We start from the raw sequence: 16,058 nt of genomic DNA on the forward strand, positions 1-16,058 counted from the left end.
AGGCTGGTGGGCGGGGCGTGTGCCAAAAGGCAAGCTGGGGGGCGGTACTTAAGGTCAAAACATATTGTTCGCCCTCGTTCCCAGTCTGCAGGCTGCCTCTGTTTTGATTGATGGAGGGGAAAAGTGGGATTTGGAGAAAAGATACAGAATACAGCAAAATGGCTGGCGCATTCGTTTATTTACAGGTGAAACTGACCATTATAGGGACTAATAAAAAAAAAAAAAAGCCTTTGTTCTCTGACTATATGGCTATTGGTTCACTAGGCATAGGCTGTTTAACTTTCAGGACAATAAGATTTTTTTGAAAGAAATTAATGCTTTTATTTGGCAAGGATACATTATAAATACATGTACAATGTTACAAAAGATTTCTATTTCAAATAAACACTGTTCCTTTTAGAATCCTGAAAAAAGTATTACGTTTTCCACAAAAAAATATTAAGCAGCTTAAGAAATGTTTCTTGAGCACCAAATCAGCATATCAGAATGATTTCTGAAGAATCATGTGACACTGAAGAGTAATGATGCTGAAAATTCAGCATTGCCATAAATTACATTTTAAATACATTAAAATGACAGCAGTTTTTAGTAATAATATTTCACAATATGACTATTTTTACTGTATTTTTAAATTATGTTTGGTAAGCACACAAGACTTTCCCCCCCCCCAAAACATTAAAATATCTTACCAAACTTTGTAACGGTAGTTTATTTTTAAGAGACTTTTTTTTGGTCTAAAGTTAGCATGCTGTGAAACCAAGCTCATCTGAGTAAATTATAAGCATGACACATGAGTGTTGGACCATAATTAAGACACTTAAGAAATAGATCACAGTGGGCAGATGGGCTTCTGAACTAAATCCAAGCACACTGCAGGATGCTTCAAAACCGCCAAAGGGACATTTAGTGGGCCACATTTTGACAAAGACAGGAGGCAATTCTTTAAAAAACAGTTCTATCTCAAGAAAAGTGGTTTGCACTAAACATTTATTGTAATTTATGCTAATTGTGTGATTTGATTTACTCATTTTATTATTTAAATAAATCTAGTTACATCTCAACATTTATCAACATTATATATATTCACAATAAAAATGGTAAGTTTTCACCTTTCAAGCTCCTAACACTTCTTCTTCTCTGAATAGGTGAAGATTGCCTACTGAGGGTCTTGGCACATTTCTCAAATGTTGCCCCATCAGCCTGCATGCCTCTGCAAAACACATCAGAAAGTTATGTAAGTATTTGTACTCAGGGTGCCTGGAGCTAAGCGCACTGGAATTTCTCAAACGTGTGATGTACAAGTGACGTGCAAACATGAAAAGATGTGGGCAAAATAAAAAAGAGAGAGAGAGAGAGAGAGAGAGAGAGAGAGAGAGAGAGAGAGAGAAAGAGAGAGAAAATCGAACAAAAAAGAACCCAGAATGGACAATACATAACCACAGGCGATGAGGCAAACCAATATTTTCTACTTACAAATTGTGCTCTCCACCCCCCCTTGTGGATCCATCCCCATAAACGTATTGCAGATAGACAGTGTGAGGAGATCGGAGAGAAACAGGAGTAGTGGGAAACAGGTGATGACCAGAATAAAGCAGCTTTCATATCATCCCAGGAGTGCTACACCTCAAAGAAGTGAGAGAGAGAGAGAAGAAAGACAGACAGTAATGAGTGTAAGCTTGTTGAAATTCTTTAATCAAGGTATTTTGTTTACATGCCCTACAGAATTTCTTTAAGTATTGACAATAGTGGGAATTTAGTAGCAGCAGGTCCTCAATCTCATAAACTTAAACATAAAATGAGGCCAAAATGGTTTAGTGATTTGCCTTGTAGGAGCTGCATTTCTTGCTTTATATTTCACTCTGACAGTACTGTGCTACAAAGAATCAATACTGTGAAACTCTAGAATAGAAATTTCTTTTAGCTTGTTTAGACTGAAATAAGTCTTTGGGCGAAGCTTTAATGTCAGCCAGTAACTGGCTAGCTGTCTCAGACTTGAAACCATGGTCGAGCTCTCTAATCTCACCGTCAACAATGAGACTTTGAGTCTTATCTCCAGACAACTTTAGAAGAAAAGCCAAACATCTAAACGCATTTCCTCAATTTCAACAGGATCAAACTGGTAACCAAGCATCAAACACCTCAGGTTTGAAATATATGTTCTTTGAACTGGTGTAGGTAGCAAAATGTGACCTGGTGCGACTTCTGTCCGTTATGAGCTGTCAGTCATCATTATCCTCACGCATGGATCATTTTTATTAGGTGCCAAAACCATAAAACGTGGCGGTAAAAAACTCTCAGTTTTTTAAATTCTGTGTTCTCTGATGAAAAAAAAAAAAATGTTAGAATTCACATTGCATTGCCATTGGGTACAATATTAACTTTTTTCCCTTTAACAAAAACCAATGTAAACCAAACTACCTAGCAGTATATATGAAATGCAGTGCATTATAATAATGATTTACTTTAGAATATTTGTACAGCACAAATCCATCATTTTATGAACACAGAATGTTGTGATCAATACCCAGGTGCCTCTAAAGGGATGCAGGGCTGAGCACATAATCTTTTTATTGATAAGAAACTTACAACTACTACTCATGCCTAATGGCAAATGCAGAATAGTAAAAGGCTGTATCAGAGAGAGAGAGAGAGAGAGGGAGAGAGAGAGAATGAAGCGAGTCTTCATCTACAAGTCTGCCCCAGGGGAGGCCCACAAATTAAAGCTTATAAAAGGCCTCATTACTGGAACAGTTCTTCTGTCCCCAGCAACCCCCTACCTAACACATACACACACACTCTTACACCAATGCCTCATGTGTCATCATGTACAGATGTTGCAAACGTAAGTCAAGAAAATGCATATCACAGCATCTCAAGAAATATCTCAGTCATCTGTGGAAAACTATGTCTAATTTATCAGTCAAGCATCATGAAGGATGCCCTGCAATTTTTCTGCACCCCCAAAATATTTTAATCAATTATTAAACCAGCAACAGCTACACTTCGGTATTTGGGTATATACTTAAAAAAAAAAAGTGGCAGAGTTTGTCTTCCAGACCAATCCATTAGTCAATGGACAATGTAAACATATTGATGCCAGTGAGAATCTCTCTAAAGATTTTGCTTAGTGATAAAAGAGATGGTGAGTACTTTAAAACAAGTGCTTACATCCCTAGTGTATATTGTTAGTGAGCAAAAATTATATTCACTTATTTTCCTGGTGTGAATTGCCATTGCCAAGACTGGTGGCAGATCAGAACTATTTTGATTTCCTGAGTTGGGAACTGTTTCACATGGATATTTTGGGAGTTTTTGGAGGTATAGGAGCATAGGCATACACTACCATTCAAAAGCTTGTGGTAAGATTTTTTTTGTTTTTGTTTTTGAAAGAATTTTCTTCTGCTCAAGGCTGCATTCATTTGATCTTTGTACAAATACAGTAAAAGGTCATATTGTGAAATATTATTACAGTTTGAAATAACTGTTTTTATAAAATGTAATTTATTCCTGTGATGACAAATCTAAATTTTCAGCAGCCATTACTCTAGTCTTTAGTGTCACATGTATTTTTTTCAAAATGCCTTTGTCAATGTCAAAACTACTGAAATGACCAATCAAATCAAAGAAGGCGGAAATTTCTGTTATGTTCTACCGAAGCCGAGTGTGAATTCCAGCATGACACTTTAGTTTTAACAATCAAAAAAGTGAGATGTACATGTCAGTATTCTGGGTTTTGATGGTCTGCTAACTTTAAAAGGGTGTTTAGCTCCCTCCTGCCAGTGTCTCCACTTCTCCAGAGCCGACTTGATTGCCAGAAGTTCCCGATTATCAATGTCATAGTTCTGCTCCGCCGTGGAGTTTCTTGTAAAAAAAGGCACATGGATGAAGTTTGGTTGGCTCCCCCTGTCGCTGAGAGAGGACCGCTCCTACCCCAGTAGTGGAGGTGTCTACTTCCACGACGAAAGGTAGGTGAGGATTTGGATGTGACAGGGTAGGAGCAGCGCAAAAGGCTTCTTTGAGAAGTTGGAAGGCCTTTGTGGTCCCAGGACAGAGACTTGGGCCTGTTTCTGAGCATGGAAGTTAACGGAGCACTGATCTTACTGAAGAGTGCAATGAATCTTCGGTAGAAATTGGCGAAACCTAAGAACCATTGTAAAGACAGCTGTGGCCAGTCTTTGACAGCTTGGACCTTAGCCTGGTTCATTTGGATTTCATGTTCTTCAATGAGGTAACCCAAGAAGTGGATGGTGGGTCGGTGGAACTCGCATTAGCTTTAGAAGGACCAGCGTAACGTAGTAGCGATGGTCGGCCGGGTTCTGGGAATACTGTATATCAGGATGTCGTCGATGTACACTATGACGAATTGATGAGGAACTCCCGGAAAACCTCATTCATGAACCCTGGGAAAATGGAGCGTGAGTTTGCCAGCCCATACGGCATAACCTGGTTGTAGCCTGAAGCTGTGAAGGCAGCCGATGCGGAGTGTGACTGTGGGAGTACAATGCATTATCACACCTTGTCCCAGAGGTCTTCCGAGGATGGAATGGATATTTCATGACCATATGTTTTTTCACTGACAGACAAAAGTGAAAAAGACTTGGTTTTAAAGCAATTGTTATCCTTTTATTTATTTATTTTTTTGCCCTCAGATGGCTTAAAATGCACAGAAGAAATGCGTAGATCAGGGTAATCAAAATTTTTCAGGACCTCCCAAGCAAGCTCAGTGTTTGGATGTCTGTATTTCTGTAACCCTTCGTACGGCCATGATGCTAATATGCTGGTTTGATGTTCAACTAATATTTCTTATTATTATCAATGCTGAAAACAGTTGCTTAATATGTGCTGCTTAATATTAATGTGAAAACCGTAATACTTTTTTTCCCAGAATTTTTGTTGTTTTTGTTGAATAGAATGCTGAAAAGAACTGCATTTATTTAAAACAGTTTTTTTTTTTTTTTTTTGGAACAATGCAAGTCTTTACTGTTACTTTCGAACAATAATACATCCTTGCTGAATAAAAGTATTCATTTATTTTTAAAAAAAAATCTTGCTGACCTTAAACTACTGAACACCATATATCAAATACTGTATACTGTATAGGCACTCAAATGGACAGACATAGAGTGAGAAAGAAAGAGAATGTAACATCTACATAATATCCCCCCAAAAAACTTCAGACTTTTCTTTCTATCAAAGTGGCACATCTATCAGACAAATAAATTAATTAATTAATAAGCAAGCTTCATTGGAGGACAAAAGAACGAATCTCTTGAAAATCCTTGACACAAATTATTGAGGGCCTTTTTAGTATGACCTCAAGATTGTAAAGTGGAGTGCCAGAGAGACTAGCGAAATGTTTAATATGATCTATTTTAGTAAAATTACCACCTGAGTGACCCTACAATGATATTCTACTGTAGACTGCACAGTTCAGCAGGGGACTTGACAGCACAGTTAGGCACTTATATTCTCTGTATAAGTATAAGTTTGTATACGTCTCTCTGGCAAACTCCTAGCATGATAATTGTGTGCAATTAATTAAATTGTTGCACTGGACATTGCATAAAACATAATTAAAGGACAGTAGTATATTTGAAAAACATGTTTTTTAAATATATGAAAATGCTCCCTTGGCAGAGGCCATATAAACAAATGAACAAATGTCATTTCTAGATTCGTTCATTTATTGATATTGCAAGAATAGTCAAACATTAAATTGTATTTTGAATCCAGGGTTTTTGAAAATATTAAATAAATTTTTCTCATACATATTTATGTTAAAATATACTGATTCCCCACAGGTACAGGGTATTTGTGCAAGAGCTCATTCACAATATGGAGATTCTTTCTATACCACTAGTGTAGAAAAAATACAAAAAGACAAGAAAATAAAGAAAACGTCTTAAGTCACAACACAACCATGTTTGTACTCTACCTTCACTCAGCTGTAATTGGTGGCATCACTCCACCCACAAAAGAAAGTCTGTACTTGTGAAGAGTTCTGCCTTTGCCAGTGTTGATAAAGCCTTATTTTTTCTGTGTGAATTTGTCACTGTATTCAAACTCCCAAGCCGAGCTTTGCTTAGGGATTGATGGATCAAAGAGACGTCCCTCTGCTTTGTTTGTTGAATGTAAACATACTGGAGACTCTCCTTTTCTTTTTATTTGTATGTTTGGTTAGAGTCCACTTTTTGAACTCAGAGATGTGGGTTTGATTTAGAAATGAGTGCCTTTGTGTTGCTGGTGTTATCACCCTGATGGTTACCATATCAATTTAATCTTTAGAGATTTGGTAGAATATTTTTTAACAGCTTTTTTTTTTTTTTTTTTTTTAATCCTGTTGCATTAAATGCACTAAATTTAAATGTTGAGTTGATGTACATTAATGTCAGAAAAATTTAAAGTCAGCATGAAATGGATGTTATGACAGGTTTGCTACCTTATTGTGATGTATTTCAAAATAAATGGCTATTAAAAAAAGAAAAGAAACAAAAATTATTCATCAGTTGTTGAATGTTGTGTGAAAAGTGAGCACCGTATACCGAAATTGAGGCAGATCTGAATTTGATTGACATAGCTGCAGCATGGCCAGCATACTTTGTACATTGAATTTCATTCATTTAGATATCAAATACAAGTTTAATTTCAATAAAGGAACACGTTAAATGTTGTAGAATTCAAATTATATGGACAATAATGTCTGTTTTATGAGAACTGCTATGTTGCTTCCTCACACTTCCTGCCTGTCAGCAGAGCATTTTCTCCCTTTTGTCTTTCACATTTTAAGGGGGTGCCTGGCTGGCAAACCTGCGACAAGTGTCTCAGATAGTGACGGTGAAGAGAAAAATCCCCTGTGAGAGATCCGGCTTCTGCCCGCCTTGCTTCTGTCAGCACTCATTTGGAGCTCTTGGGCTCAAATTGTAGCAAGGTGAGACGTTTCTCTCACTATACATATATTGTTTCTCAGCAGACAGCATTGTGTCCTTGAAGTGTATCCTCTTAAAACACAGCTCAAAAAAGCACCCTGTTAGCATTGTTGTCTCTTTGGGAGAAGCTAATCATCATCTTAGTGGTGACACTGGCCTTTAACAGACAAAAATGGGAAACACCATCCCATGGAAGCTGTGTCAGTCTGAGAGTAATGCAATTCTTTTTGCTCAGAGTAGGATTTACATTGGTATTTAGTACTTTGATGCATCTGAGGCTGAACATATAATGAATATAAAGTGAAAACTTAAAAAATACTTTCTCAATCTGGGGTGCGTTTTCCAAAAGCATCGTTAGCCAACTAACATTGCAAGTTCCGTCGTTACTAACATAGCTCAACGAGTTGGTGTTTATCGAAATCGTAGTTCAAACGAACAGTCGCAAACTGCATCGCAAACTTGTGTGGTTGGAACGACAGCTCTCGAGCTTTCTAGTTTTTATGACATGTGAACTTAATAAATTGTTATCTTGAGCAAAATAAGCAAGCTGACATTAAGTACAATGTATATCTTTTATTATGAATATATACAAATGTCATTTACATATTGTAGTTTGTCAAGAGATTTTAAGCACCGTTTTTGAAGAGTGCACATGTGCGTACGTGCTCTAGTACATACAAACAGGCATTTGATTTAATCTGGAAATAAAGCAAAATAGCTGAGAAAAATTAGAATTAGTTCTCAGATGCCATGTCCGTAATTTATAGCAAAAAATCTAGCATTAATCGTTCTCAAACTGATTCATTTAAAGAAGTTATTACTCCACCACCTGTGTGATATCATTCACCTACGTGGGCTGAACGACAGGTTTACGACAATACGGTTTCGGGAAACAGTCGAGACTAGCTAGTTGATTAGTTCAATAATGCATCGTACTATGGTAGTGAAGCAGCAAGTTACGTTGTTGTACAGGAAACGCACCCCAGGCAAGCTCTAATCTAATTGGGTGGATTTACACAACTCGATTCCTTGGTACCATCATACCTGTAATCTCGCTGGCTTTAGGTGAAAATCACTGTTCTGACAGTGAAATAGGTCATTTACGTGATTCGTGCAAATTCAGTTTTTGTTTTATTACTTTCTTCTCCGTGATAAGTGGGTTTCAGTGGGTTGTTCGTTGTTTTACGCAGAATACAAGCAGTGCTGTAAGATTTAACCAGTATTACTGAATGGCAGCAAAACATATTATTCTTATTTACTCTCTGGGTTAAAAACAACCCAAGTTGGGTTGAAAATGGGCAAACCCAGTGGTTGGGTTAAATGTTAGCCCAATATGCTGGGCAGTTTTATTTAACTCAACTATTGTTTAAAAATTACTATATGGCTGGCTTAAATTAACTCAAAATAGGTTGGAAATTAAAAATCAGACACATAATTACTAGATGCAACCATAATAATCAAAAGGTGAACATTTATTAATAAGCAATTTAATAAATGTTTATTGTTTAATTATTATTCATTAAACTTATTTATAAATGTTCATTTATTAAACATATTAATAAATGTTAATTTCCAACATATTTTGGGTTAAGTTTAAGCAAGCAATACAGTCATTTTTAAACAATAGTTGAGTTAAATAAAACTACCCAGCAGGTTGGACAAAACTTTTACCCAACTGCTTTTGTTAAAACAACCCAGTTGCTGGGTTTGTCCATTTTCAACCTAACTAGGGTCGTTTTTAACCCAGCATTTTTAAAAGTACCTTTTTCCTGAACATGGAAGTCTCACCCGACTCATAGTGGAATTTTCCATTACATTACCAGTCTCTGCATTTCCTGTCAAATTAGTGTATTTTCCGAGTTGATTATGTAACATTAAACATATGAAAATGGTTTTAAACAGCACATGGCTCCATAGTACCATCAATTTACAGTGTCACAATGACCATCATTTGCCAGTGCCTCACTCATTAAATCAAAGTTTAATAATGAGGGCATAGATGGCATGAAGCGGCCAAAAGTTATAGCTACAGTGAAAACAGATGGGCGAAAACAGATGGGCGCAGAATCCATCATGGCGGTGCTCCAATTGTTTTTAGAAGAATTCAAAGAGTATCCATCCATCCATCCATCCATCCATCCATCCATCCATCCATCAGCTACCTTTAGGCATTTTTTGGGAATTTGACCCAAGACCTTTTGCTGTTTAGTCACACAGCTAGTACTTTAATAATTATGGTCCGATCCAATGATGAGTTTGAAAATGTCAGTCATGGCATATTCTAGACAAATGCAAATACAAAAGACCCAGTCATGAAATGACAGGTGAGAAAAAACTGCATCATTCATATGACAAGGTCAGAGGTCAGCCGTTTAGGAAAGGGATAAAAGCAGGCCAATTAGAAGGAACGTGTATATTTGCATACAACACTTCTAGAGTGAGTGGCCTTTAACATGAGGTGCACTCTAACAAGAGTGCGTGTGCGTGTGTGTGTTGGGGTGAGGGGAGCGAAATAAGCACCAAGTGCAAAAATCCTGGCTGAAACTACACAAGAAGGAGCGAAACATGTCTCTTAATGAAGCAAGGCGCAGTCCTCGGCTATAATTTTCAAAGGCACGCAAAAAGATTAAAGTCAAAGGAGTCTCCCAATGGCTTCGAGCCTGCATTTCTTTGAAAAGCACCCCCAGTGCACAGAATCTCGAACCCCCCCTTCCCCAACACACACACGACCCAGCCCGCTGTCTTCCTTTCTCTTTCTCTCAAATAACTGAAGCTGCACTTTAGCCACCAAATCTCCCCCCTGATCCCATCATTAAAAGAACACTAGTGTGGGGCTTTGCACACAAGTTGGCGAGCCTGTATGGAACAATCGCGGGGCTCAGTGCTAAACAGCCACCTTCTCTCTGTGAAATAGGGGTAACAGCCTTAATGTGTGTGCGGGTACGTACACACTTTGATATGCACGCTCTCAAACATGTATGCGCCCTCCGCGAGACAAGCGCCCTCCCGACTCACGAGCCAATAGTGTACTCTATGTGTATGTTTCAACACACTCACACATACAGGCATGTACAATAGGATGAATAATTGATTGTCATGGGGGCTTCATGTGTTAAGAACAGAGGAGGCGTGCCAGTAGCGTTTTCACTTCAAATTTGTATTGTCTTTAGTCTCCGCCAGTCATCAGCATATCTAACACCTGCCTCAGTCAGATGTCTAGTGGTGCCTAAGCCTGGAACCCGCTTTCATCTCTGCACTGTTACTGAAACACAAAAAAAGTATGCGTTGAAAAAAAAAAAATCATACCACCACACTGTTTCAAGAGATCATTATCTATCAAGGAAACCAGGACACAAGTTTGATAGCTCAGCTCACACCAGCTCACTCTCTCTCTCTGTATAATATATATGTGGGCTAACCTTTGTTTGATCGTGTTAGCGTCTAAAATATTTTTCAAAAACAGAGAAAAGGTTCTTGACAGCTATTGTGAAAAAGGTGAATCAATATACAAAAGAAATGCCAAAGATTTCTTACACATCAGTAACAGTAACTACAGTATTGTGCACAATTCAAATAAGTAATCATCTTTGTCTGTATGCATTAAACATTAGCAATTAAAAAGTGTAAGTTTCAGGCTATGTAAAAGGCAGACTGCGGGTCTCGATTTTTTTAAGGAACTGCCCCAACTTCCTTTCCTGTTTAACAGGATAAACAGCCTCTTATTTGTGCAGGAGGGCAACGGCCTACGGTGATGTCAAAATATGCAAAATATCATGGAGCAAGAATTTCTTTTTATTTCTTCCTAGATTTGTTTCCTAAGCTCTTCTAAATTAGATGAATCAGTACACAGTTGAAAGTATCATGAATGTTTTTGTATTATCAATACATATTCACATCGTTAATTACTCCTGAAAGTCTGGTATGTCCTTTATAGCACCTGCTTAAAGGGTTAGTTCACCCAAAAATGAAAAGACACTCTCATGTCTTTTCCAAACCCGTATTATTTTCGTCCATCTTGAAGATATTTCACTGTAATCTGAGAGATTTCTGTCCCTCCATTGACAGTCCACGCAACTACCACTTTGATGCTTCAAAAAGTTCATAAAGAGATTGTAAAACTAATCCATATGAATTGAGTGGATTAGTCCAAATTTTTTTGAAGAATTACGATCGCTTTATATGATGAACAGATTTAATTTAGGCTTTTATTCACATATAAACATTCATCAACTCACAGATCAGTTGTGGAAAACAGAAGCTCAAGCATGTTTGCTTGATGAGGTTCATTCTCTTGTGTTACGCAGCACATTTGAGCTTCAGTAAGAACCAATGAGGTTTGTTCTCGCACATCATGTGAATAAAAGCCTAAATTCAATCTGTTTGCCATATAAAGCAATTGTGTCTCTTCAGAAAATTTGGACTAAACCGCTCAATTCATATGGATTAGTTTTACAATCTCTTTGTTTCTTTCTTTTAAAGTGGCAAAGTGGTAGTTGCATAGATTGTCAATGGAGGGATAGAAAGCTCTCAGATTTCATTAAAAATATCTTCAATTGTGTTCTGAAGATGAATTAAAGTCTTATGGGTTTGGAATGACATGAGGGAGAGTAAATGATGACAGAATTTTTATTTTTGGGTGAACTAACCCTTTAATGGTTTTTCTTCAACTTCAGCCAATTTTATGTCTCAGATTTTTATTATTTCAACTTTTTTATTTTTGTGAAATAAGGATCACAAAAAAGATTAAAATGTTATTTTTAAAATGGTTTCACATTTTTTACCTTTGTCCTAGACAGGAGGAGAGAGATGAATTTGTTAAATAAAGTCGTTATTGTTGTTTTGTTTTTGCACACAAAAAGTATTCTTGTCGCTTCATAACATTAAGGTTGAACCGCAATAGTCATGATGACTGTTTTAACAATGTTTTTACTACTTTTCTGGAATGACGATAATTACGTTGCTTTCTATTGAGGATTAAAAAAAAGCCTCTTGGATTTCATCAAAAATATCTTAATTTGTGTTCCGAAGATGAACGAAGGTCTTACGAGTTTGGAATGAGGGTGAGTAATTAATGACAGAAATTTCATTTTTTTTCCTGAACTAACCCTTTAAACAACAACAGCAAAAAAAAAAAAAAAAAAAAAAAAAAAAAATCATATAAATAGTTTTTATATTTAAAACTATGATAATCTAAAAAAAGAGCAACATAAACATTTCAATATTAATAGTATACTTTTTCATTTTTTATTTTAAATTATTATTTAAAGTATTTTCAATTACATTTAATTGTATTTAGAATACATAAAATGCTAGCTGTGAAAATAGCCTTAGCAAAAGAGTTTTATTCCAAATGTCATGTATGCATATGAACATTATTAGTGAACAAATTTACTTATGGGCCAAAAGTGCCACCAACACCTTTAAGTTTGCTGCAAGATAATTTGCTTTGCAGTTAAACTGTGATACCAAACTCAAACAATCTGAAACTGTTTCTTGAAACTCTTCTTGAAAGTGCAGTTTGTTAAACAGTTATAGTAAAACTAAATTCAAATACTAAAACTTGACTCGCATTGTGGCATGACCTCAAACAAACTGCGTGTGCACTCCATGGACTGGAAATGTGCTATAAAGTGTAAACAGTGATGCAAAATTGAACAGAGAGGCCATCGTTGGGAGTAAGATTCATCCCGCTCAAGTGTGTAGACATTTCGCCTTGGGCCCCAAGTCCTGCCACTATGACATCACATGGGGCCTGGTAGTCAACTATCAAAGAAGAAGAGTGGGATCGTCTGGGGCCTAACGTATTCATCAATGGCAAAATATTTATACACGCCATTCCCTGAAAGGATATCTCCTTTTAAAAACCACAGCCTATTGGCACCACATGAAGAGCAACAAGCCATCAAAAAGACCAGAGAATTAAAAATACAAAACACGGCAATGCTGAAAAACAAGAAACTTCATAAAATGCAGAAATTCTCTTGTCGAAGTAATTAAAAAAAAGATGCTATTGAATTAAGTTGCATGTTGCTTTTTTGACTAGGCAACCTTAGTTTTGATGAAGTGCTGTCTGGCTGATCAATAGGATAGAGCTCCAGGTGGTATTCTTAATTAAGATAATTTATGAAGCTGTTACAATGGGGATGCATTACAAATAGCCCTCCACACAGCTTTATACTCAGCCTGTGCTACAGTGTACTGGCTTCAATTTTAGACTTCAACATAATGTATTTGAATACAGTGGAATGCAAACAATCACCAGCCTCCTGAAGAAGGAAGTTCCAGGCGTAATGTTACAAATATGTAGGGGGGGAAAAAGTGTAAATGAAATTATAATGGATTAAAGTTAATGATTTAGTAAAATCCTTCCATAATACCTCAGTTCTCTATTTAAGGGCATTGATGCATCTGTGATGCCTTCATGCGTTGTCTTGTCAAATGGAGTATTTCACCTGTAGAGCATCAGTCGGAACAGCAGAAGGAAAGTCATATTGGCTGGGGATACAGTCCTATTCCCTTGGGTTCAGTGACATCACTCTAAGTACTTCTCAAGCTCTATTGGCAGTTTTGACAAAGACACAATTAGCTTGGGAAGTTTCACGGATCTGTGGTCACCGTGAGATCAATGACCCTTGTGGAGACATATCTATAGACACATGTGAGCTGTCTTCAGTGTTATTTGGTTATGAATATTCTGTAAAAGACACACCATCTGGGCTAAAATTGCCTTTTTGGAATGATATAAGCAGTTCTGGAAGGTTTGCATTTAACTTGCCCACCATAGAAAGATTTTCTTTAAAAAGTTTCTTAAGCACCAAATCAGCATATTAGAATGATTTCTAAAGTATAGGATTGATGGCAGCTTTGCTATCTATAAATGACTTTTTAAAATATATTAAAAATAAAAATAATTATTTTACATTTTATATTGTGAAATATTTTTACAATTTAACTCTAATTTATTATATTTTAAAATGTCATTTATTCCTCTGATGGCAATGCTGAATTTTCAACATCCAATACTCAATACAATATTGGTGCTTTAGAAATATTTATTATCAGCGTTAAAAAAGTTTGTAGCATTCATTAGTGATTTGTGTTGGGACTACTATTTTGAAAGTCAGAACTGTTAATGTTGTATCTGACGTGTTTTATTCTGATGTAGGCTGCGTCTGAAAACTGGAAAATGCTGCCTTTGGAGGACACATTTCAAGGTAGGAAGGCATCAAGGCACTTCTGAATCCAGTGTTAGCTTCACTTCTTGTTTCCTGAGATACCTTCATCTGATCAATTTTGGAAGGCAGCATAGATGTATCCTTCTCTGCCTTTGATATCCCACAATCCTGTAAGTTCCATTCTGTGACAGTTGAGCTAGAAAAATAAAGATGGCATCCGAAAGTTGCGTTTGCTGGTCGGTTTGTGTGTAAATGTACATTTTTGACCAACATTTTCCACTTTTTATGTCATTTCTAGCGAGAAATTACTAGTGTAGTAATTAAAAATTTTAGTTCTCACCAAAGATCCCGCTATTTTGCTGTAGATCATTAAACTGTTACACTGCTTCAGAAGTCTGTCTGGAATCAGTTTCGTGAGGTGCCTTCATGCACAAACGCTGCCTTACAAGTCATTGCCTGATAAGGCAGCGAGGCAACAAGTCAGCTGCCTAGGTTTTCGGATGCAGCCACAATGTGAGAGAACGGAGATGACTGTAAACAAAATGGATAAAGTTCATTACTCCTGTTTTGTGTGCTTTTACACAGCAAAATCCCCAGAATTAAATCAACTCTGCTCAGATTACATATGGTCCCTATCTATATAGTGTTAAAGTAACACAGAGGCAGAGTTAAAGTTAATGAGATAATTAAGTGATTAATTAAGTTATGATTGAGCATTAGTGATGAACACCTGCTGTTAACAAGCAGAATCACTGAAGAGAAACACAATAACTACAGATGACTTCCAGCCACAGCCTTAGATGAAATCAACTGAAGATAAAAGACATTAAATCTCTCAAGATCTGAATAAACAACTCCACAAACAGCATATTATCTCATTAACTTTAACTCTGCTTCAGTGTTATTTTAACTCTATGTAGAGAGGGACCATTTGCTCTCTGAGCAGAGTTGATTTAACTCTGGGGATGTAAAAGGTTTTACTGTCAATTTTGATCAATTTAATGTATCCTTGCTGAATGAAAGTATTATTTTCGTTAAAAGAAGAAGAAGAAAATTTTGAATAGTAGTATATACAGTAAACACTGTCATATCATTATGGTAAGTTTTAGATGTTAAGTGCAAGATTTACAACAAAATATATAGACATTTCTGTGTCTATGCCTCAGAATCACACTCTTTCACATCTACTAAATTACACTTGGCTACCACAAAGCTGATATCACCTGAATCAGCAGCAATGCATATAAAGACGGACTGGTTTGTTGTTCTCACATAAAACCTTAAAATCTTATACTGGAGTTTTTTCACCCAGTATAAAAAGGTTATTTGGAAAAAAAACTTCATTTCAGTGCATGACACTCAGAGACATAAGATAGCAGAGTAGGCAAGATGCTGTTAAAAACCGAAAAAGTCAGTTTGGAGCGACAACACTGCATGCTTATGCTAGCAGAAAAACGCTTAAACGCATCTGCATGAATATGTGTTATGCGTGTGAAGAGCCTGACAACAAAGCAGTACTGTTTTTTTCCCCTTCTTTTTTTGATGAGGAAACACAGCAGCGAAAGAGCCCTAACAACAAGGTGCACCAGGATAAGTGGCTCCCAGAATGCTCCGCTGTGATTTTCCCAAATAAGTGTGCGCTGAAGGTATGACACCCATGGCATGCTTAACAGTAAAGAATCTATTAAATTCAATGAACCCATATTTTCTCATTCTACATATAAGCTGTATTTGTTTCCTCCTCTTTAATGCCTAAATAGGTCTCATTCATGTTCATTCAGTATCAGATTATCAACGTAGTCATTATGACCCTGGCATCAGTCCATCGCTGGATCTGTTTCTTGGAATGCCAGACAATCCAACACTTAAACACTTCTCCATAATTGTTCCCCTCTCTTGTAACAGTAACATTCCATCACTTGCCATTAGTGCCCGTCACCCAGTAAAAGCTAATCTT

This window comes from Ctenopharyngodon idella, chromosome 1 (genome assembly GCF_019924925.1).
Source record: "Ctenopharyngodon idella isolate HZGC_01 chromosome 1, HZGC01, whole genome shotgun sequence".
Lineage (NCBI taxonomy): Eukaryota > Metazoa > Chordata > Actinopteri > Cypriniformes > Xenocyprididae > Ctenopharyngodon > Ctenopharyngodon idella.